Raw genomic sequence first — 22,154 nt, 5'->3', positions numbered from 1 at the left:
AAATAAATACATGAAAAAATGTTCAACATCACTGGTCATCCGAGAGATGCAAATGAAAACAGCGCTGAGATTCCACTTCACTCCAGAAAGAATGGCTGCTATCATGAAATCAACCAATAACAAATGCTGGCGGGGCTGTGGGGAAAGAGGAGCCCTGCTCCACTGCTCGTGGGCTTGCAGATTGGTGCAAGCACTGTGGAAATCAGTATGGGGATACCTCAAAGAACTAGGACTGTAAGTCCCATTTGACCCTGCTATTCCACTGCTGGGGATCTTCCCCAAAGAATTAAAAGAATCATACCACAGTGATATATGTGCACTCATGTTCATAGCAGCACAGTCTGTGATAGCTAAAATTTGGAAACAGCCCAAATACCCATCAACTGGAGACTGGATAAAGAAAATGTGGGTTTTTAAAAATAAAATGGAGTACTACTCAGCCATAAAAAATGAGAAAAAGAAGACATTTATAGCTAAGTGGATGCACATTGAGGCGATACTCTTAAGTGAAATAAATAGGACACACATGTATAAATACCGAATAGTTTCTCTGGTGTGAGAAACTGAAAGTGTAAATAAGGACTAAATGTATAATAGGTCATGTGAAATAGGAAGAAAAGGGGCAAAGGGGAAGGAAGTGGGAGGGCTAGGGGAAAGGATAGAAGGGAATGGGATTAATATGAGAAAATGGAAAAATAGGAACAAAGTCTTTGTATGTAGGGAGGGATTGGAGGGGTTGAAGGGAGGGCTGGGCAACGGTGAAAAATAAGAACCAAGAGAGACTATGTGAAGGTGCAAATTTCCAATGACGAATGTCATTATATTGTATACCTAAAATGTACCAATGATTAGAATGAATAATCGATAATGTAAAAAAGGAAGAAAAGGTCCAAAGGGCTAGGGGTAGTGTGAGGGGCAGGGGAAAAGAAAGAAGGGAAAGGAAAAATGATGAGAAATGGAACAAATGGAAGTAAAGTCTTTGTAAATAGGGAAGGGTGGAGGGTGTGAAGGGAGGGCTAGGAATGGGGAAAAAATAAGAACCAAGATGCATCATGTAAAGGTAGAAGCTCCCAATGAGAAATGTAATTGTGTTGTTTACCTACAATGTACCAATAAAAGAATTTAACAACAACAACAACAAAAGGAGTGCCAAAACTGCCTCAGAAAGTGGCAGGACCAATGGGCTAAATGTGTTTGAAGCAAAGGGGAGGGTTTTGAGGGGGATTAAAGGCAATGTGTCTTTTATTGTAATAAATTTTTTAAAAATTTAAACATTTACCATATATTTTGATCACATCTTGTATGTTAACAAAGGAGGACTTTATCTCAACTTGGACTTGAAAATGGATGTGAACTTGCCCTGGGGAGGGGCCAATATCTGCCCCTTGGCCAGAGGGAGCTCCTAGGAGGATTCAGCTTTGAGATGTGGGCAGGCAGTCCTCTGGGAAGTTGGTAAATAGTCTCTATATCCTCCGGAGAGACATGGATGGAGCAGCCCAGCACCCACCACACAGCTGTGATCTCACACTACAAAGTTCGTGTGTGATAAGTTTTAGAGTTAAAAGATCCAAAAATGAACTTTGAGATCCAGTGGCTAAGTAGTAGGTCAGATGGTGAACACTCTGTCCCTTTTGAGTGAGGTGTCATGATATAGTTAGCAAAAATTTAATATAAACATCTCAAACATACCAAAAGATGGAGAAACTAGTAAAATCAACCTCCTTTAGTGAGTCTCTGTAATTTTAAGTTGCCTCAACATCCATTTCCTGTTTAAGCTGGTCTTTCTTGTAACAGAGGCAAAGTTTAGTTTAGCCTTGATGTTATGTGGGTCCTGAATTCTTCCACTTCCTCCAAGGGTTGACCAGATGTTTGCCTTATACAACTGCCTGCCAGGACCATTTCTGCCTGAATCACAGGCTGCAATGTGCTTGACTTGCCCCACTGATTCCAGCACCTGCAGGGACTGAAGAGATATTCCATGGTGAACATCTTTCAATCACAGTGTGACTCCATGGGGCACCAAAGATACTTCTCTCTCTCTCTCTCTCTCTCTCTCTACCTCTCCCTCTCTCTCCCTGTTGGTTCAGCATGTATGTTTCAGAAAATTCCTTTCCCCTACATGACATGTTAAACTCTTCTCTCCATTCCATAAATGCACACTGCTTCTGTCATTTCATGTGTTCTGTTGAGTGGGGCCGTCAGTGTCTCACCTGATGGACACGCCTGAACCTCACTTCTTTCCCTCTCTTAGTGCCAATCTTCATAGGGATAAACTGGACCCAAGTCAAACAAGATCCATTGCATTATTCACTTTTCCATTACTGGGATGCAATACTTGACCCCCACAAGTTTAAAAACAGAGAGGTTTAATTTGGCTCACAGTTTCAGTGGATCCAGTCCATGCTTAGCTGGCTCCAAGGTAAAAATATTATGGTGGAAGGGCACGGTAGAGCAAAAGTGCCTAGTTCAAGGGCGTTGGAAAGCACACAAGGAAACAGCACCAGAGAGGAAGGGGCCAGCAAACAAATGTGGTACCCAAGGACACACCTCCATAACCCACCCAGACACACCTAGAAGTATACTTCACTAATCTCCTCAGCAGCTTCTAAGCCAACCAAGTTGACACAACCAAGCTTAACCTTCACACTCATAATGGCATCTGCCAGTATAAATAAGTTTACCATGAGGTGGGCATTGGTAGATTCTTAGGCGTTAGGACATCCACTGGGATACAGAGCATCTTGTCAAAGATACATTAGAAATAAACATCCACAATCACTTCTAGAGATCTATCTGGGCAGGGTGTAGAATTTACAGCTATTCTCCAGAGACCTCAAGAACAAATGAGAGGAAAAATATAACACTTCCCTATTTTATCAGCACCCAAGTTCAACACAAATTTAAAAATTGCAACACTTTTCTTTTATCTTTTTGTTATGATATCTTAAAATACTCTCAAACACCCCCTGATGTATTAAATATAAAGTACGCAGATCTAAAATATACTAAAGTATGCATATTTCAGTATGTGTACTGCATACACTGAAGTATGCAAGTCTAAAATAAGATGTACATTTTCTTACATAACCACCATGCCTATAAAATTAACAAAAGTTTCTTGGTATCGCACAATATATAATTTTGTGAATCAAAATCTGAACTTTTCTAAAACCTCTTTTACTGTGGTTTGGTAGAACCAAGACAAAGCCCCCTTTCTGCTGTCCCCACCTCAGGTCCAGTTATTCCTTTTCATAAATTCCTTCTAATCTAGGGCAGACCATTCCTGCCTTGCTTTTCACATTATGCTAGCTGTTTGTCTTATAAAATATCCTATTCTTAGTACTAAAATTGCAACCTGTGGTGTCAACTAATGTGTTCTTTCCTCCTAACCTGACTTTCCTTAGGTGGTCCGGTTTAAATATTTGATTAGACTCTAGTTCTCCTTTCTTTAGCAACAGAATATCAAAGGTGGAGGCCAAGTCTAGATGAGCTCTCTTTAGTACTGCTTTGGTGATGCCCATGTGACTACTAATAACAACACTGGTCCTTTCAGCCCAAGCTCCCCTTTGCAAAGTCTCTTTCTTCTAATGGGGACAGTCATTGACCATCATCATCTGAAAGAGCTCATACATTTAAAAATCCACTAGACAAGGCTGGGGATGTAGCTCAGTGGCACTGCGCCTGCCTGGCAAGTGCAAGGTCCTGAGTTCGATCTCTGGTACCAAAAAAAAAAAAAAATCCCCTAGTCAAGATTTTTCATATTCAGGTAATTTTTTCTCATTATCTTAATTGTCTTTCAGAGGTACAGTGTTCTTTCAAATCTTGTTAAGAGGCTGAAAACATGTTTTTCAAATACATTATTTGTATCTGGGCATTGTTATTCCGTTGTGTAGAAAGAGATTTTCTTTGATTCCTTAAATAAAGTTCCTCTCTTTTGAACCCCTGAAACTTGTCAAATGTCTGGTGACTTTTCTTTGTTTGCTTACATTAGAGAAGATTTTCTTTCTGAAGTATAGGTAGTTATGGTGCTTTCAGCCCAAAATAAAGGACAGTCATTCCAGAGTGGGCAGGGACAAGCGCAACACTTTGGCAGCGAACGAACTGCACCCTTCCACTTGCAAATGTTTACAGGCTGAGTTGCTTCCTGACCACTTTGGGAGATTGTGGGAGCCAGGGGGCTCCAGGCTTGTCCTCTCTGCCTTCTAGACTGTTTTGGGTAGAAAGGGAGTTCATTAAAGGGCTTCCATACACTTCATCAAGTCCAGCAGTTTAAACAAGAAAATATTATTTATTCCGGCAAATGAAAGTGAATTAGTGAGCCATAGCTTTTGCTGCAAAGGCATGCAAGGCTCCAATTAGAATATGTGTCAAAAGAGTAAAAATACAATAGGGTTTATTGCTAGCTTGACTGTTAAAGCTCTCTGTTTAAAATATTTGCTTATCCGTCTTTCTCCCAATTAACAGGCTTCCACGGCCTCTTTTCACAGCTTCTGTCTCCTGTTTAGCGATATGAACTTTTAATGTAGAACAGAGAATTCACCACCTCCTTATTACACGTTCTTATTCCCTATATTTGAACTCCAATGTCTTCAGTGATTCTTACGTTTTTTTCTTTCTAGGGGAGGAGCATCACTTGAAACTAGAACATTCATCTTCTGGGGGCATTTTTCTGTCTTTCCTTCTGTTGTCTTTAAACAGTCTTTTAATTAATTAATTCATTCATTCATGCAACTTGGTCATACTGGGGATGAATCCAAGACCTTTGCACTGAGCTCTTTTTAATTTTTTATTTTGAGATAGAGTCTCACTAACTCACTAAATTTTCTGGGCTGGGTTCAAACTCGCGATACTCCCGCCTCAGCCTCCCTCGGTGCTGGGATTACAGGCCTGTGCCCCTGCACCTGACTCAAAGAGCCTTTCGTATGGTAATACACTGTCTGTCTCTGACAGCTCCTAATTCACTTCTCCATTTCATTTTGGTAATTCATATAAGCTGTTACTAAAAGGGAACATATGGAAGCTATCCAGGGCTGGTCAGAGCAAGGGTATCAGCCCCTGTCTCCTGTGGTTGATGAGGTCTCTAAAGAATCAGCTCTGTATCCCAGTGGATGTCCTAAAGCCTAAGAATCTACCAATGCCCACCTCATGGTAAACTTATTTATACTGGCAGATGCCATTATGAGTGTGAAGGTTAAGCTTGGTTGTGTCAACTTTGTTGGCTTAGAAGCTGCTGAGGAGATTAGTGAAGTATACTTCTAGGTGTGTCTGGGTGGGTTATGGAGGTGTGTCCTTGGGTACCACATTCGTTTGCTGGCCCCTTCCTCTCTGGTGCTGTTTCCTTGTGTGCTTTCCAACGCCCTTGAACTAGGCACTTTTGCTCTACCGTGCCCTTCCACCATAGTATTTTTACCTTGGAGCCAGCTAAGCATGGACTGGATCCACTGAAACTGTGAGCCAAATTAAACCTCTCTGTTTTTAAACTTGTGGGGGTCAAGTATTGCATCCCAGTAATGGAAAAGTGAATAATGCAATGGATCTTGTTTGACTTGGGTCCAGTTTATCCCTATGAAGATTGGCACTAAGAGAGGGAAAGAAGTGAGGTTCAGGCGTGTCCATCAGGTGAGACACTGACGGCCCCACTCAACAGAACACATGAAATGACAGAAGCAGTGTGCATTTATGGAATGGAGAGAAGAATCAGGGGAAGCTGTTGCTTTAGATAGGGCAGCTTTGAATATACTCTTTGGGCCTACAGAAGCAGAAGGTGAGTTGTTTCCAAGCAGGGCAACCGATATGGTTTATTTGGGGAGCACTGTGGTTTTCTCAGCTTAGTTTTTTTTTTCCATTAAGTTTATAGGTACATTTTAGGTAGACAATACAGTTACACTCATCATTGGGATCTTGTACCTTTACATGATGTATCTTGGTTCTTATTTTTCCCCATTCCACTGCCCTCCCTTCACCCCTCCACCCTTCCCTATTTATAAAGACTTTGCTTCCATTTTTTTCCTTTTCTCATATCTTTTCTTTTCCCCTACCCTCCCACTTCCCCTACACCTTTAGATGTTTTCTTCCTATTTCACAATAACAATTATAATTTTGATCCTTATTTACACTTTTAGTTTTATACTAAAAGTGTAAAAATTAAAAACTCAGCTTACTTTCAAGGTGGAAGGAAGAGGGTGTGGTTGAGGCAGCTGCCAGTTATTGTCCATGTCCTGACTGTCCCAGGCCAGTGGCTGCAGAGGTGAAGGGTCAGTTATGAGTCACTTTCCAGTCACTGGGACAAAATACCTGACCCCTACAATTTAAAGGAGAGGTTTATTTGGCTTATAGTTTCCAGTGGGTTCAGTCCATGATCAGCTGATTCTAAGGCAGAAAACAGGGTTGGAAGGGCAGGGAGAAGGAAAACTGCTCACTTCATAGCAGCCAGAAAACAGAGAAGGAAGATAGGAACAAAAATACATCCTTCCAAGTTACATCCCCAGTAACCTGCCTCCAGTCAGGCTCCCCTCTCTGACAACACATTCCGCTATGAGCTCATCAATAGATGAATCCACTCATGAGTATGTTGCCCCTATGATCTAATCACCTTCCAAAATCTCCACCTCTGAACACACGAAATGTTGGGGAAACACTTTGGCTCTAAATCATAGCCATCAGAGTTTTCTTGTCATATAGGGTCTGGCCACTGACCCTTTGCATGTTTATTTTCTCATCCCTACATTACACTTTGATCTTTACTGGCTACAGTGCCTTGGGAAAGTCAGTTAAGCTGTCTGTGCCTCAGTTTCCTCCACTGTAATATAGGGATGAGTGACTGAGAATGCAAACAGACACCAAAGCCTCTTCTGTCAAACCTTGTTCCTCTAGTGCCTTCCCTTGATGAATGTAAGACCCAGAGCAGGTGACTTCCTTCTGCCTCCCTTTCCTTATCCGGAAGATAATTAGGAAAAAGCAAAGCTAAACAAGACAGTCAACTTTTATACAGGGTGTCTAGCACATACAAGACCTTCTGAATATGTGATCTTACATTTTTGAGAGGGAGAGCAAGAATATGCTTTATAAATACAGGTTGTGTTTCCAAGTCCAGTTGCTAATCAAACCTCCAATCCATAATTTGCATCCCCAAATCTTTTCTGTTGTTGTTGTTGTTGTTTATTTGTTAGGGGTTTTCTTTTACATGGAGATTGGAGATGTTTATTTGAAGCATATATCAGGCGGATTTTCTCTGAAAAGAATAAGGTTAAGTTATGGCCGCCTCTGCCTTCTACTAATAAAATGTCTAAAACCTTATGTGTGCTTTCTTCAAATCCCTTTCGCAGAAACTGCTATAGTTTGAAGCCATCTCTGCTATTTTCCTTAATCTGGCAGTCCCCACAGTGGCATCTACTTTCTATTCAGAGAGCCAGGTCTGATTAATCAGAAATTGCATGGCAGGAGGGACTCTCTCTCTCTGCCCTCTCCGATCCCGGCACTGAATCTTTTTTATTCAGCTCATGCTGCCTGAATTGAAGCATGTGGCCTTCACAGTTGGCTTAGCTCAGACCCCATCAGAGGCTGGTGTCTCACCTGATGACATTCATGGTTACTGGAGAGCCTGCCTGAGTTGCTCTAGGGCAGTGATGGGGATGCTTTTAGGGCTTTCAATGTTACGAACAGCCTGCTGTGGCACACGTGCCATAGATTCACCACCAAACCAAACTCTGGAGAGCAGTGGAAGAATTGAAATACAGGTAAGTAGCCTCAAGCTCAGGATGGTCAGTGCTGGGGAAGGAAGGTTGGATGAGACCTAGTGAGTTACTCTGAGCAGAGCCGTCCTGATTCTGCACATCCTACCACGTAAACTATGGTTGGGTCACAACCTCTGAGAGGACACTGCTCTAGATCCAGGGCTGCAGTGAGGTTTAAAGGGAATAACAGATATGAATTGTCTCTATCAATTCCCCTCATCCTAAGAATGGCATGCTAGTTTTCCAACAACCATTTTACCAAACGGTATAAAGACCCCACAATTATAATTCACCAGGGCTAGAGATGTGGATTTAGTTAAAATTATTATCAAAAGACTGATTTTATAGAAAAGAACAGGATCAAGTCTTTCAGCCCTTAGCTGCTTTCCACTGAGCCTCACTGTGTTCATCCATAAGCTGGGGGAGCTGAGTGACACAGATGCAGGTATCAGGCAGAGATGAAGTGATTTTGAGCTGTACCTATGTGTCTGATACTTTCTGACAGTCTCACTTAATACAACAACCTAATGGATTTTTGTATTAGCCAGCCTTCCCATTGCTGGGACACAATATCCAGCACCCACAACTTTAAGGAGGAGAAGTTTAATTTGGCTCATGGTTTCAGTTCATGGTCAACTGGCTCCGAAGCAGAAATATCATGGTAGAATGGCCTGGTGGAATAAGCTTGCTTAGTTCATGACAGCCTGGAAGCAGAGCACAGGGGAACAGCACCAGGGAGGAAGGGGCCAGGGAGCAGATATAGTACCCAAGGTCTCACCTCCATGACCCACCCAGACTCACCCAGAAGTGAGCTCCACCAACCCCCTGGGCAGCTCCCAAGCCAGTCAAGTTGACACGATCAAGTTATCACAGTTTTAAAACATATATGTTACAGAAGAGCAAATAGCTTTGAGGAGGCTGAGAAAACTGCCCAAGTTTCAACTTGAATTCACAACAAATTCCTTAAGCCCATGGGCTGTGGCCTATTGGCTTAGATGGAAGGATCTGAGAATGCATCAGGAAGAAGAGCAACTTTTTATCTTTCGCTTTCTGTGTTCCCAGGCTTTTTCATATCTTTTTGGTAATCCTCAACCACAATCAAACAAGAAAAGTGGTTCAACTTGGTTTTACAGAAACAAGAACTATGGCTAGGTAAGGTTAATTGATTTTCCCAAGTCATAGAGCAATTAAGTGGGAGAGACATGATGTGAAGCTTCAGTCTGCTTCAAAAGTGACTGAATCTTTTAACTACATCACATGAATCTGTGAAGTCTGCAAAGTGATATTCATTCTGCTCAAAGCCAAAGGACTGGAACTCTTGGCTATAGCAGTTACCAAAGAGAGGGGTTGGCAGGGGACAGGAGCTGGTAGAAAGCTCTTGTTTGGCCCTTGGTTATGTTTTCTTTTGCCATTTTTGCTTTGATGTTCTCTCTTGCTATTAACTTGTCACATATAGTTGCCCTGGTGAGCCTGTGAGCTCTTGCACACAGGAGTGTTCTTTTACTTCTCTATGAACTTTAGATTCGTAGAAAAAATCCTGCACATAAAAAGGTTTTGATACAACAATTCAGATGGCAGTGCAGAGAGGAAGGCCAGCAGACTGTCCCCTAAGAGGGGTCACAAGGGGAAAATTGCAAGGTGAGGTATCTATGCCAGGCCTTAGCCTTGGGAGCTCAGGAACCTGGGCTAGTTGACATACAAAATGAGTGAGGCTTCATTTGTCACATAACCACATTCATGAAGTCAGTTTACTGGAGGATCTCAGTCTCATAGCTTTAAATATCATATCAATACTGACACTTTCACTGCTGGATCTCCAACCTAGAACTCACTTCTGAGAACCCACCTCATTATTTGTTGTTTCTACTTGGATGTCTAAAGTACATCTCAATCTTCACATAACCTAAACTAAACTCCTTAAATTGCCTACCAACACATCAGCATCCTTGCTTGATCTTGAAAAAAACCAGAAAAAACTACCAAAGGGATTTTTGAGAAAGTGATCTTGACTTAATGTACTCTTCCTTCACAAATCTGAAGGGATTACTCCCTTACTGTCTTGGAGTGTTTGCTTAAATGTTATTTGCTCAAGGGCCTTCCATGGGCTCTCTAATTGCACATCTCCCACAACAAACTCTTTGTTGTTCACATATTACTTTATTTTTTTCTTCTGGTAAATATAACCTTATAATGTACAAACTATGAGGTATAAACCAATACAAAAATGTTCAAATTTTAAAAAATTTATTGCAATAAAAGACACATTGACATTAATCCTCCTCAAAATGTTCCCCCTTGTTCCCCCTTACTTATCCCACCATTTTTGCCTCTTTCTGAAGCAGTTCTAGAAGGTCTCTTTCTTGTCTTTGGTTGTGTTGTTGTGGCTGCCTTGACGTCCTGAACTGATTCAAAACATTTACCTTTCTTTCTTGGTCCTTTTGACTTTGGGAATGAGCCAGAAGTCACACAATGCCAGATCTGGTGAATATGATGTTGAGGACATACTATCATGTTTTTATGAGCCTCCCCTTCCACTGGATGGCACAAGACCCAGCATTTGGTATATTTTTTATCACATCGCATGAAGACACTCAGGGAAGAGGACTTTCAGCACTGCTTCAGAAAGTGGCAAGAATGATGGGATAAGTGCATTCATAGAAAGGGGGAATATTTTGAGGGAGAATAATGGCAATGTGTGTTTTACTGTAATCAATTTTTAAATTTAAATATTCTCCATATTTTTTCATCACCCCTTGTGAATAATAGACATTTTGCCCATGTACATATCAAAGGTGGGTAGTTTTAAAATGTGAGAAGCAACCAGTAGATCATTTCTTATTTTTAAGTGTCACTTCTGATCTCAGGTTAGAAACTGTATCCTTGTAAGCCTGTTTGGAATGATAGAAAGAGTAGGATTTTGAATCAGACCAGACCATTTGAACTCCCACATTGTTAATTACTAGCTGTATGATATTACTCCAACTGTGAAAATTTAATTTTTCTATGTAAAATTGGTCATTGCTATTTTACTATACAATGTTCAATCTCAAAAAAAAAACCACCCTGAACTTAGGGGTTCCTTTGAAAAACAGACTTCATATACAACTGTATTTATGAAAAGTTGGATTAAACAAAATTAAACAGGTTTTATTTCTGCAGACCTTCTCAGAGGCTTTAATATGTTAATATAGACTGTATCAGTTAGTGCTTACTAGAGAAACAGATTTAATGCAAGATAGACATATAAGAGTTTACAAGATTGGCTTACAATAACTACCCAGAGTCAGGTGTGGGAGAGTGAAAAAGGTCTATCTGTGAGCTGGAGATCCTAAGGATCCAGTCGAAGGCCTGCAACTCACTGTAGTGTCCCATGTGAGTCTGTACCAGGAGGCTGAAGAGTTTTCAGTGGAAGGCTGAAGGGTCTGTGCTGGAGGCCGAAGAGTTTGTACTGGAAGCCAGGAGACGACATCCAAGGTGAGGGTGAAGACTGGAGCTCCTCTGAAAAAACTAAAGCGAGCCTTCCTTCTTCATTTCCTTCTTATACCATTTAGGCAGCAAGCCCACTGGTTGCTGTCATTCACACCCAGTAAACCCCAGCAAATCTTCAGTAAATCCCTCAGCCACACCAGAACTATGCTGATCCAACTTAGTTGGCCACTTACTCAAATTGATAGCATCAGTTAACTATTATACATACCATGTTTATTCAATATGGTAATAGACTATAGGATTTTCCATACTTATTTGACCAATAAATATTTCTTTTAATGGAGTATCTTTGAACATTTCTTGGGGCACTATTTGGAAAATCCTTACCTCACAAAGTTCTTGGAGAGATGAAATGTGTCAGTGGATGTTTAAGAAAGGATTAATTCAGCAATTTTTGGTTGTCCAAGCCCTGAAGATGCCAAAGTCTCAAAACTGGTCCTTGACCAGCTTCTCAGGTCTATCAATATACTGCCTAATAAGAGTAGCACCTCTGCATGACAAGGGCCTTGGCCCACGCCAGATGGTTCATTCTGCCAATGTGATTTATGGTGAATGGTTTCTTGTTGGCTGGCACCTTGGACTATGTTATATTAACTTGACCTTTGGGACCTGGGAGCTGAAGACAGAGAAATTAAGGTCTGTTATGTGGACGTTAATTCTTTATATGATTGATCTTCAAGAAAAACCCTGGAACCAAAGATCAGGTAAACTTTTCTAATTGGCAGTGTTTTGTATTCAGCAAATTTATGCTTCAAAAATTAAGGGGAACTTAAGATATTTCTAGATAGATGAAAATTGAAGGAGTCTGTCACAAGTAGACCTGTTCTACACAAAATGCTGAATGTAATCCATCAGGTTGAAATAAAAGAATACTAGAGAATAATTCGAATCCACATGAATAAGTAAGGGAAACCAGAAAGGTAATTTTAGCTAAATACAAAAGTAAGTATTAATGTATTTTTTTACTTTTAACTCTCCCTTTTTTCTATCTCATTCAAAATACTCCTGCATAAACTATAATTATTAATCTATATACTGTAGATTGAATGTTTGTTTTCCTCCAAAATTGATATGTTGAAGTCCTAATCCCTATTGTGATGGTATTTAGAGGTGGAGTGTTTAGAAGGTAATCTGGTTTTAGATAAAGTTAGGAAGGTGGGACCCCATGATTGGATTAGGGACTTAATACTAAGAAGAGGAATAGGCCAGAGCACTCTCTCTCTCTCTCTCTCTCTCCCTCCCTCCCTCCCTCTTTCTCTCTTCCTCTGTTTCCCTTCCGTGTGAGAACATAGCAAGAAGCTGGATTTTTACAACCCTAAAAATGGTGCTCAGGAAGAAACAAATCTGCTGGCAACTTGATCTTGTACTTCTCAGCTTTTAGAAAAGTAAGACATATATTTCTGTTGTTTAATCCATTTATTCCCTGTATTTTGTTGGAGGAACCTGTGCTAAGATAGCATATTTATTCATACACAACATATAAAGATGTTATAAGATTAACAATAAGATTATAAGATATATATATAAGATATATAAGATTAGCAACAAGAAAAGCATAAAGAGGGTAGAGCTTTATAGGAGAAAAGTTTCCACATATTACTGCAATTAAGTTAGTATTAATCCAAAATAGATTTTTAGAAATTAATTTTAATTTTAATTTCTTGGGAAATCAGTAAGAAAAAACTGAAAATATATCAGAGAAGAAGCAACAGGAGATGGAAACAGCATCCTAGCAGATATTTATTCAACATGAAATGTAGTGATAAGGGAGGGATTGAGGGACAAAATATATGTAAGATACATAGAAAACAAATAGAAAAATGGCAGAAGTCTTACTTATCAGCAATTACAACAAATACAAACAGATTAAACTCCATAGACACACACACACACACACACAACACACCATGTTAAGTTTGGGAAGAGATATTCCACACAAACAGTAACAAAAAAGAACTGAAGTATTTATACTTAAATCAGACAAAATAGATTTTAGAACAAAATCATAATGAAAGACAAACAAGAGTATTCTTTAATGATAAATGACTGATCCATCAAAAGATAAAATAGAATAATAATTATAATGCATATACACTCAACATCAGAACTCTGAAATACAGGAAGCAAAAATTGGTGGAATTGGCAAAAATTGTCCAAGGATAACAGTTGGACCCTTCAATATTTACTTTCAGTAATGGATGGATCAGTTAGAAGATTGGCAAGGAAACAGCAATTGATTCTCAAAAATCACCCATCAGTGAAGCATCCAGGGTCAGATGACCTCACTAGTAAATTCTACTGAATATTTAAAGAAAAATTAACACCAATTATTCTAAAACTGTTTCAAAAAAGAAGAAGAAAGAACATTTTCTACTTCATTCTATGAGTTACTGTGCCTATAGCGAAACACAAAAATATTATAAAATAAAACAAAATTACATACCAACATCTTATATACAAAGTGGTACCTCAGTTCACAAATGCTTCTGTTTGCAAACAATTTGGTTCATAACCAAAAGCGATTGGCAGAATTTTGTTCTCAAACTACATCAGATGGCAAACATCACCTGCAGCCATCTTTTCCACACAAACACAAACATGGCCATCTTTTCCAAAATTGTGAAACAAATTAAGTTCATGAACCAAGATATCACTGTATTTCTACACAAAATTGCAAAATTCCTCAATAAAATGTTAGCAAAAACAAATAAAGTAGCATATGAACAGGATTATGAACCATGACAAAGTAGGAATTCTCTTGCAAAAATGCTCCAACATAGTAAAATCAATCAGTATGGTAATACATCATATTAGTAGAGTGGAAAAAATTCCACATACAGAAGAAGAATTTGAGAAAACCCAGAACTCTTGCATAATAAAAATATTCAACAAATTAGAAACAGAAGAGAACATTCTAAGCTTAATAAAAAGCACTGATGAAGAACCTGAAGGTAACATCACACTTAATGGTAAAAATGTAAACATTTCCTTTAAGATCATAAGCCAGACAAGACTCTCCACTTTTGCTTCTCTTTAGCATTGTGCTAGAAATTCTATCCAGGATAACTGGCAAGAAAGAGATATAAAAGACATCCAGATTCAAAAGGAAGAAGTAAAATCATCTCTATACATAGATGACATGATCTTAGATGGAGAAACCTTAAATAATATGCAACAATAAAAATTAAAGTTAACAAAAGAGGTCATTAAGGTTGTAAGATGAAAGGTAATATACAAAACCAGTTGTATTTCTACACACTAGCAATGAACAATATGATGAATAAATTAAGAAACAATCCCATATAAAATAGCATCAAAAAAGATACCTAGGAATAAATTTAATCAAGAAAGAACAAAACTTCTATGCTAAAACTGCAAAAGTATTATTGAAAGAAACTTAAATAAATTGAAAGATCTTTCATGTGCATAGATTGGAAAATAATATTGTTAGAATGGTAATATTCCCAACTTAATTAAATTCCCTCTCCAAATTCACATTTCCGGATTTCAAAACTTACCACAAAGCAGTAGTAATCAAAACCATTTGTTACTAGAATAAGGACAGAAATATACCTCAATGAAATAGAATTGAGAGTTCAGATACAGACTCGTATGTGTATGGTCAATTGATTTCCAACAGTGGTACCAAGATAACTCTATAGAGAAGGAACAAGTTTTTCAATAAATGATGCAGAAACAACTAGATACCCACATAAAAGAATTAATTTAGAACCCTCCCTGACATAACATAAAATAACTTACTTGAAATGGATCAATGACCTAAATATACAAGCTAAAGCCCTCAACAGGAAATATAAGTATAAATCTTCGTGATCTTAGATCATGCAATGGTTCTTAATTATGATGTTGAAAGCATAAAAATAAAAAATATGACTTCATCAAAAAATTTTAAAAGTTTTGTGTATCAACAAATATTATCAACAAAATTAAAAGTCAATCCACAGATGAGAGACACTATTTCTAATAGATCTGATAAAGTCTAAGAATATATAAAGAAACCTTATTATTCAAAACCAAAAGGGCAAGCTACACAATTGAAAATGGGCAAAGGATTTGAATAGTTATTTCACCAAAGAAGGTATACAAATATCCAACATGCACATGCAATGATACTCAGTATCATTAGTCACTAGAGAAATTCAAATAAAAATCACACGAGTTATGAATTTACTTCCAGCAGCATGACTATAATGGGTGGGGAGTAACAAATGTTGGCAAGGATGTGGATATTTGAACCCTTGTGTGTTGCAGGCAGGAAGGTGAATTGTTGCTGCTGCCATGAAAGACAGTTTGGCAGCTCCTCAAAAGTTTAGATCCAGAATTATCATATGACCCAGGAATTCCACTCCTATGTATGTACCTAAGAGAGCCAAAAACAGATGCACACACATTTTCACAGCGGAATAATCATAATAGCTAAAAAGTAGAAGCAATTTCCATCACTTCCATCAAGTGATAAATGAATAAAAATATGGACTATTATTTAATCATAAAAAGAATAAACTATTTGTATAGGTACAACATGAAGGAACATTGTAAACATTATTCTAAGAAAAGAAGCCAGTCACAAAATCCCAAATATTGAATGATTCTATTTTCATGGTAAGAAATTTTTGGAATAGGCAAATCCATAGACACAGAAAGTAGACACATGGCTGTAGGGACCGAAGGTAGGAAAGAATGTGAAGTGACTGCTTGGTGGGTAAGAAAATTCTTTTCAGGTGTGAAACATCCTAGAATTTGAAAATGGTGACAGTAGACAACAATGTGAATATAGTAAAGCCATTGACCTGTACACTTTAAAACTGTTAAAGTAGCAAATTTATAGTACATGATTCTTATTTCAATGAAAAGAATTCCAAACTGAGGGAGAAAACCAAAAACAAAGAAACCATCTGAATTAGTCAACTTTCCCATCACTGAGACACGATACATAACACCCACAACTTAAAAGGGCTGAGGTTTAATTTGGCTCCTGGTTTGAGGGGATTCAGTCCATGGTTAGTGGCCTCTAAAACAGAAACATCATGACTAAAGGGTGTGGTGAAGCAGAGATGCTTAGTTCATGACAGCCCGAAAGTAGAGTAGAGGAACAAAGTCAGAGAGGAAGAGGTCAGGGACCAGACATAGTATCCAAATTTACACCCTCATGACTCACCTAGACATACCCGGAAGTGTGTTCCACCAATCTACTAAGCATTTCCCAATCCAATAAAGTTCATATGTCAGAATTGATGATCACACTGTGGGATCCAGAAAACAGGAGACAGGGTGGGAACAGAGCAGATAATCTCTAGGATACCAGTTAGGGAGATCCTAGATGAGGGCTGTGCACGGGGGTACCCAGTTCAGTGTGCTCTGGGAGATAATCTGTATCTGTGGATGATGACAGTGCCATTCTTCCTGATGTGTTCTAGAGTACTAAGAGGAGATTTAGAGGATTGGGAAAGAGTCTGCAAATACAAAGGAGATGAAATTTATTTGTTTGGGTTGTCCAGACAAAGAGAACTAATAGGAAAAATTGTAGATAAATAGATGATAGCTAGATAGAAAGATGATAGGTGTTTGTTATAAGGAACTGATCACATGGTTATGGAGGCTGAGATCTGGATTCACCAAACTGGAGACCCAGTAGAACAGGTGGGGTTAGTTCCAATCCAAGTCTGAGACTGAGAGCAGAAGACGATTAGAGCCCAGCTTGAAGGTAGTCAAACAGAAAGAGAACTGTCCTTCCTTTAAGCCTTTTTGTCCTACCAGGTTTTTAACAGATTGCAGGAGGCCTGCCTACACTGGGAAGGGCCATCTGCTTTACTTAACTACCAATTTTGGGTGTGTTCCTGGGGATGGAACCCAGGGCCTCACACATGCTATTCAAGGCTCTGACACTGTAGCTACTCAAGGGTACATCCCAGCCCCTGTGTCTACCAATTCAGACATTAATTTAATCTAAAAAAACCCCTCATAGACACATCCAGAATAATATTCAGCCAAATAACTGGGCACTCATGGTCCAGTAAAGTTGATGCATAAAATTAGCCACGACACTATGAAAATCAATAAATGGCTCAGTTACTGATTTCACAGAAAACAAATAGTTGTGCATATTCTATGCAGCTCTATGTAGTTCAACTGAGACTAGTGATTGTATAGTTATAATGTAAATATTAAATCTTCAATCAAATTTTGACTGACAACTGTAGTTTGATGGTAGGGAGTGTATGTGTGTGTGTGTGCGCGCGCGCGTTAGAGAGAGAGGGGGAGAGAGAGAGAGAGAGAGTGTGTGTGTGTGTGTGTGTGTTGTATTCCTGTATTCTTGGGCCTGCAAAGATGTGCTTGTTGATTTAGATATGATGAAATAAAGGAAGATACATTCATACATATTAATGTTTACTGGCTTGCAAGCAGCAGGGAGTAAATAATGTGATGCTTATAAGAAAAGATTAGAGACAACCTAAGTAATGGAATTCGTTAAACAAATCATAAGCTGACATTAAATTTTAAGAAAATATAACTAAACAGTTCTTCAAAATGTACAGACCCTGCCTAGATGAAGTAATTGGAGATAGGTATAAGTATTATTTTTTTGCTTTGTATTCATTTTCTAAAAATGGAGAAATCAGCTAATTATCTCTGTTAAAAACAAGCTATTATTCATTATGAAATGTATAAACACAATGACTGACAAGTTCTTGACAACTTCTGGAAAAAATAACTGAAAGAAATAAATATTTCAATGCCATCTGCTATTTTTAAAAAGAAAATTTGTATTCAAAATATATAAATTTGGTTGATTAAAAATTAACAACTGTTTTAGAAAGATTTGTACAGTAGTTGGCATGGGGGATTGTGGCAAATGCCCAGAAAAATCCATGATTTGTTGAGATAGAATTTTGGAACGGAAAATATATAATACACACTTAATTTCAACCCTGGAATTGTAACACACCCTGCTTGCTCAGAACCACTTAACCCACAGGAAATTTCCATCACCACCATCAGAGAAATGGTTCAGTTTAGATTGGCGAGAGATGACCAAAGGATAATTAAAAACACATAGACCCACTTCATTAATGACGGTACAATTCACAAAGGTGTGTGTTTGTATATAACAAAAAGAGAAAACTGTGAATTCTGTTGGTAATCCTTGGCTCCTTTGCTTTGAGAAGAAGGACTAGCCATGCTTAGCCTGTTCCTTTCCTGAAAACTACACAGGACCCATGATTCATGGAGGAGATGAACACCCATTCTACCTTGTTTTAGAGCTTTATTATGAAGTTCTAGTATGTGGCCATCCTTCCTACAAATATTTACCCTGAGGGGCCGGGGATTTAGCTCAGTGGTTCAGCCACCTGCCTTGCAGGTGCAAGGTCCTGAGTTTGATCCCTGGTACCAAAAAACAAAACAAAAAAATATTTACCCTGAGTCCTTATCACTAATTTCCAGTTTGTGCATTGCTTGTCTTTAATGTACTTGGCAGGTGTCTTTGTTACTTTTTTTGTTGCTGATACAAAATACCCAACACCCAATGTTAAAGGAGGAAAGGCTTATTTAGCTCACAGTTTGTAGAGGTTTTAGTTCATAGTGGGGTGGCTCCAAGGCAGGGTGGCATGGCAGAAGGGGATGGCAGAGCAGGCAGGCAGAAGGCAGCAAAAGCACCCAAGCAGCAAGCAACAAGTGACAAGTCTCTTTCTGTCCCTTAGATCTTATTCAGGATACCGCCCTTAGTGTGAGTAGAACTCACACTCTTCATCCTAGCATTTCACCCTTGATCCCAGCATCAAATACCCTCGATTCAGCCACCTCTGAAAAGCCTCATCTGTGACTGCGTGAGGCTTTGTGGGGACAACTAGTTACAAGCCATAAGAGCTGGTGCTGGCTGTGGGTGTAGATTTTGTGAGTCTCTCTTCTGACTATTCTGCCCATGCTCTCAGCTGTGAAGCTGTGTGCTTAACACACTGTAGTAATGATGAGGATGCTTTAAATTCCTTTTGGAGGGAAAATAATTTCTGGCTTAAAGTTGGAGCTGAAATTGTGCCTTATTGTGCATAAGCACAGACATCAAGATATTTTCTAGGAAGCACCATCATATATCTCTCCAGGAGCAAATATTGAGTGGGACACTATTCAACATTTCAAACTTGTAGCTCCAACCTTCAGAAGAGGATGGAAGAGGTAGTTTACCTGGTCACTTTTTCTCTTTTCAAACTGCATGCACTACTAAAGTCACAGAGGAATAGATGAATTCATATATACTGCTAGTGGTTGGTAACTTCTCCACGTCAGTGCACTCAAGTGTCTTTTGGCATTGTTTATACTGTTCTCCATCCCCTTCTCTGGTAATAAAACTTCTTGACAGTTAAAGAACCCATTCCATGAGATTTGGGAGGAACCAATTTCCTCAATTCTATCCCAATTCAGAAAGACAAAGTATGTATATAGGAGTTTAGGAACTAGGAAGAGAGGGAAAACCAGGGTGTTAGGGAAATTCATTCTCTGGACATTGCCCAAGTTACAGAAATAGGTAGCATCTTATTTGCTTCTAGGATCTTGTGTTAGCACATATGAAATTCTGATATGATTTGTTTTAACGCATCTTTACTGCTTCTTAGGGTTAGGTTAGTCTGCTGCAAGCGTTTCCAATTATCTTGTTCATCAGAATCACAAAAGGAACTTGAAAGTGAAGATTGAGAAACTGAACTCAAATATTCTGAAACAATGTCTAGCTTTTTTCAGAAACTTCTAACTAGTCCTTGAAATGAATCAAGTTTTGTTTTCATATGAGTTAGGGTGGAAATGATAGTGAAAGTTTAAATTGAAAGATATTTATTGCAGTAAAAGACATACTGCCATTACTATCCCTCGAAATACTCCCTCTTTGCCTTGAAAATACTTATCCCATCATCCTGGACACTTTCTGATGCAGCTCTGAAAGTCCTCTTTCGTGAGTATCTTTAGTGGTGCTGTTGTGGCTGCCTCAGTATCCTGAATCCATTCAGCATAGTTCCTTTTCATGGTTATTTTGACTTTGGGGAAGAGCCAGAAGTCACATAGCACCTGATATAGTGAGTAAGGTAAACACCATCATGTTTTTACAAGCCTACCTTTCTATTGGATGGCACTCAGCAGCAGCATTCACTGTATTTTTAAAAATCATATCTCATAAAGGGAGTCAGGAAAGGGGACTTCAGAGCTGCTTCACAAAGTGGCAAGAACAACGAGACAAGTGTGTTGGAAGTGAAGGGGGTATTCTGAGGGGGATTAAAGGTAACATGTCTTTTGTTATAATACATTTTTTAAGAATCTAAACATTCAGTGTATATTCTGATCACACTTCCTCATTCACTGTGACATCCATTAGCTGAATCACTGAATGAGTAAACATCTGATTGCTGCAGAAAGGCAGGTGTTTGGCTAGGCCTTTGTAATGTTTCACAGCATTCACATGTCTGTCCTGAAGAGCCTGCTGCCTTCCAAAGAGAGCAGGAGAAACCCCACCTCCCACTCCACAGAGCAGGCTGAAACCAGGACAATCACTCATGGCACAGAAGGGAGATGCTCCACTTCTTCAGTAGAGAGGCCACATCCTGCAAAAGATCCTACTTTAGGACAAAAGTCATCAGTGGCCAGTACTTCACAGGCTGCATTTGAAGGAAATAAAAGCTTTGGATCATTGAAGAGGTGCATAATTAAAGTGAATTGTGGACTGGTTCGTAAGCTGAGGATGAAGGACTCTGCTTGCAGAAACTTCTTAACACAGATGAGCCTGGAGCAAGAATAGAGCAGGACCTCCCATTCTAAGCAGCAGATCTTAGACTATCCAGGGACCCCAGGGGACAAGACCAAAATGGAGAAACCTTTCTTCACCACGTGGGCCAGCCAGCCTCTAAGATGGTTACCGAAGATCCCTGCCTCGAATCCTGGGGCATAGTTTCCTTCCACATTGTGCCCAGTTGGTCTGTGTGACCAACAGCATATGGCATAAGTGATGCTGTGCCACTCATGAGATCAAGCAGTAGAAGGCTGCAGCCTCTGTCTTGGGCACTCTTGAATTTGCTTGTGTTCCCCTCTTGGATCACTTGCTCCAGAGGATGATGTGTTGGTGCTGTGAGCGTCCTATGGAGTGGCTGTCATGGGGAGGAGATAACACTTTCTGCCAGTGGCCATGTGAGTCAGTGTGGAAGTAGATCCTCAGCCTCAGTCTGTTCTTCTGAGACTGTGGCCCCAACTGAGAACTTGTCTGCAACCTCTGCAAGACTCTGACCAGGAGGCATCCAGCTTGGCCAGGCCTGGATCCCAAGCCCTCAGAAAATGTAAGATAATAAATGGTTCTTAGTTTCATGTGCTCGGTTTTAGAGTCATTTATTACAAGGCAATAGATAACTAACACATCATGCCAGCATCACAGTGAGAAGGTCTGTACATTAATTATCAGAAACTACTCTGTCTCCAGAACTTGCAATATACTGATGCTTTTGTCAACTTAAAATGTGCCATTTATAATCCAGAATGTTGGCCAGTAATTCTCAGTGAGTGTTTTGTCACTATCATTCATTTATTCCACACATGTTGTTTAATCACCTACAAGACCAGCCCCAGGTTTCAGACTCCATGAATAACACCGTAAAAGAGTGACAAAGTTGCTCTCTCATGAGTTCATTTTATTGGTGACAAGCCATAAAATGGAAAACAGAATTTAAAAAGGTAAATGTACCTTGTGACAACATCCATGGAAGAAAGGAATAGATGACTAGAATTAGGATAACTAGATTTGTGGCCACAAGAGGTAACTCCTCTGGATAGGGTGGTGCATTAGTCTTTCCTATTGCTGAGACAAAACAGCCAACACCTGCAATTTATAGGAGGAGACGTTTATTTGGATCTCAGGTTTCAGTGGGTTCAGTTCATAGTCTA

The 22,154-nt window shown here is 39.3% G+C and overlaps 1 long non-coding RNA gene across 1 annotated transcript; it reads right to left on the bottom strand.

Annotated features, from left to right (window-relative positions):
• Positions 1–47: 47 nt before the first annotated feature.
• LOC110348171 (uncharacterized) lies at positions 48–12,439 on the bottom strand. The gene is made up of 3 exons (XR_002393160.2): positions 6,420–12,439; positions 6,162–6,301; positions 48–1,963 (listed from the first exon to the last, which is right to left on the bottom strand). It is a non-coding gene; the product is annotated as an uncharacterized LOC110348171 (long non-coding RNA).
• Between the last annotated feature and the right edge of the window lie 9,715 nt (positions 12,440–22,154).

The sequence above is a fragment of the Heterocephalus glaber genome, unplaced genomic scaffold (genome assembly GCF_053883595.1).
Source record: "Heterocephalus glaber isolate CG9 unplaced genomic scaffold, H.glaber_assembly_v1.0 deba00001610, whole genome shotgun sequence".
In the NCBI taxonomy this organism is placed as follows: Eukaryota; Metazoa; Chordata; class Mammalia; order Rodentia; family Bathyergidae; genus Heterocephalus; species Heterocephalus glaber.
This window is presented reverse-complemented; position numbering and strand designations above follow the sequence as displayed.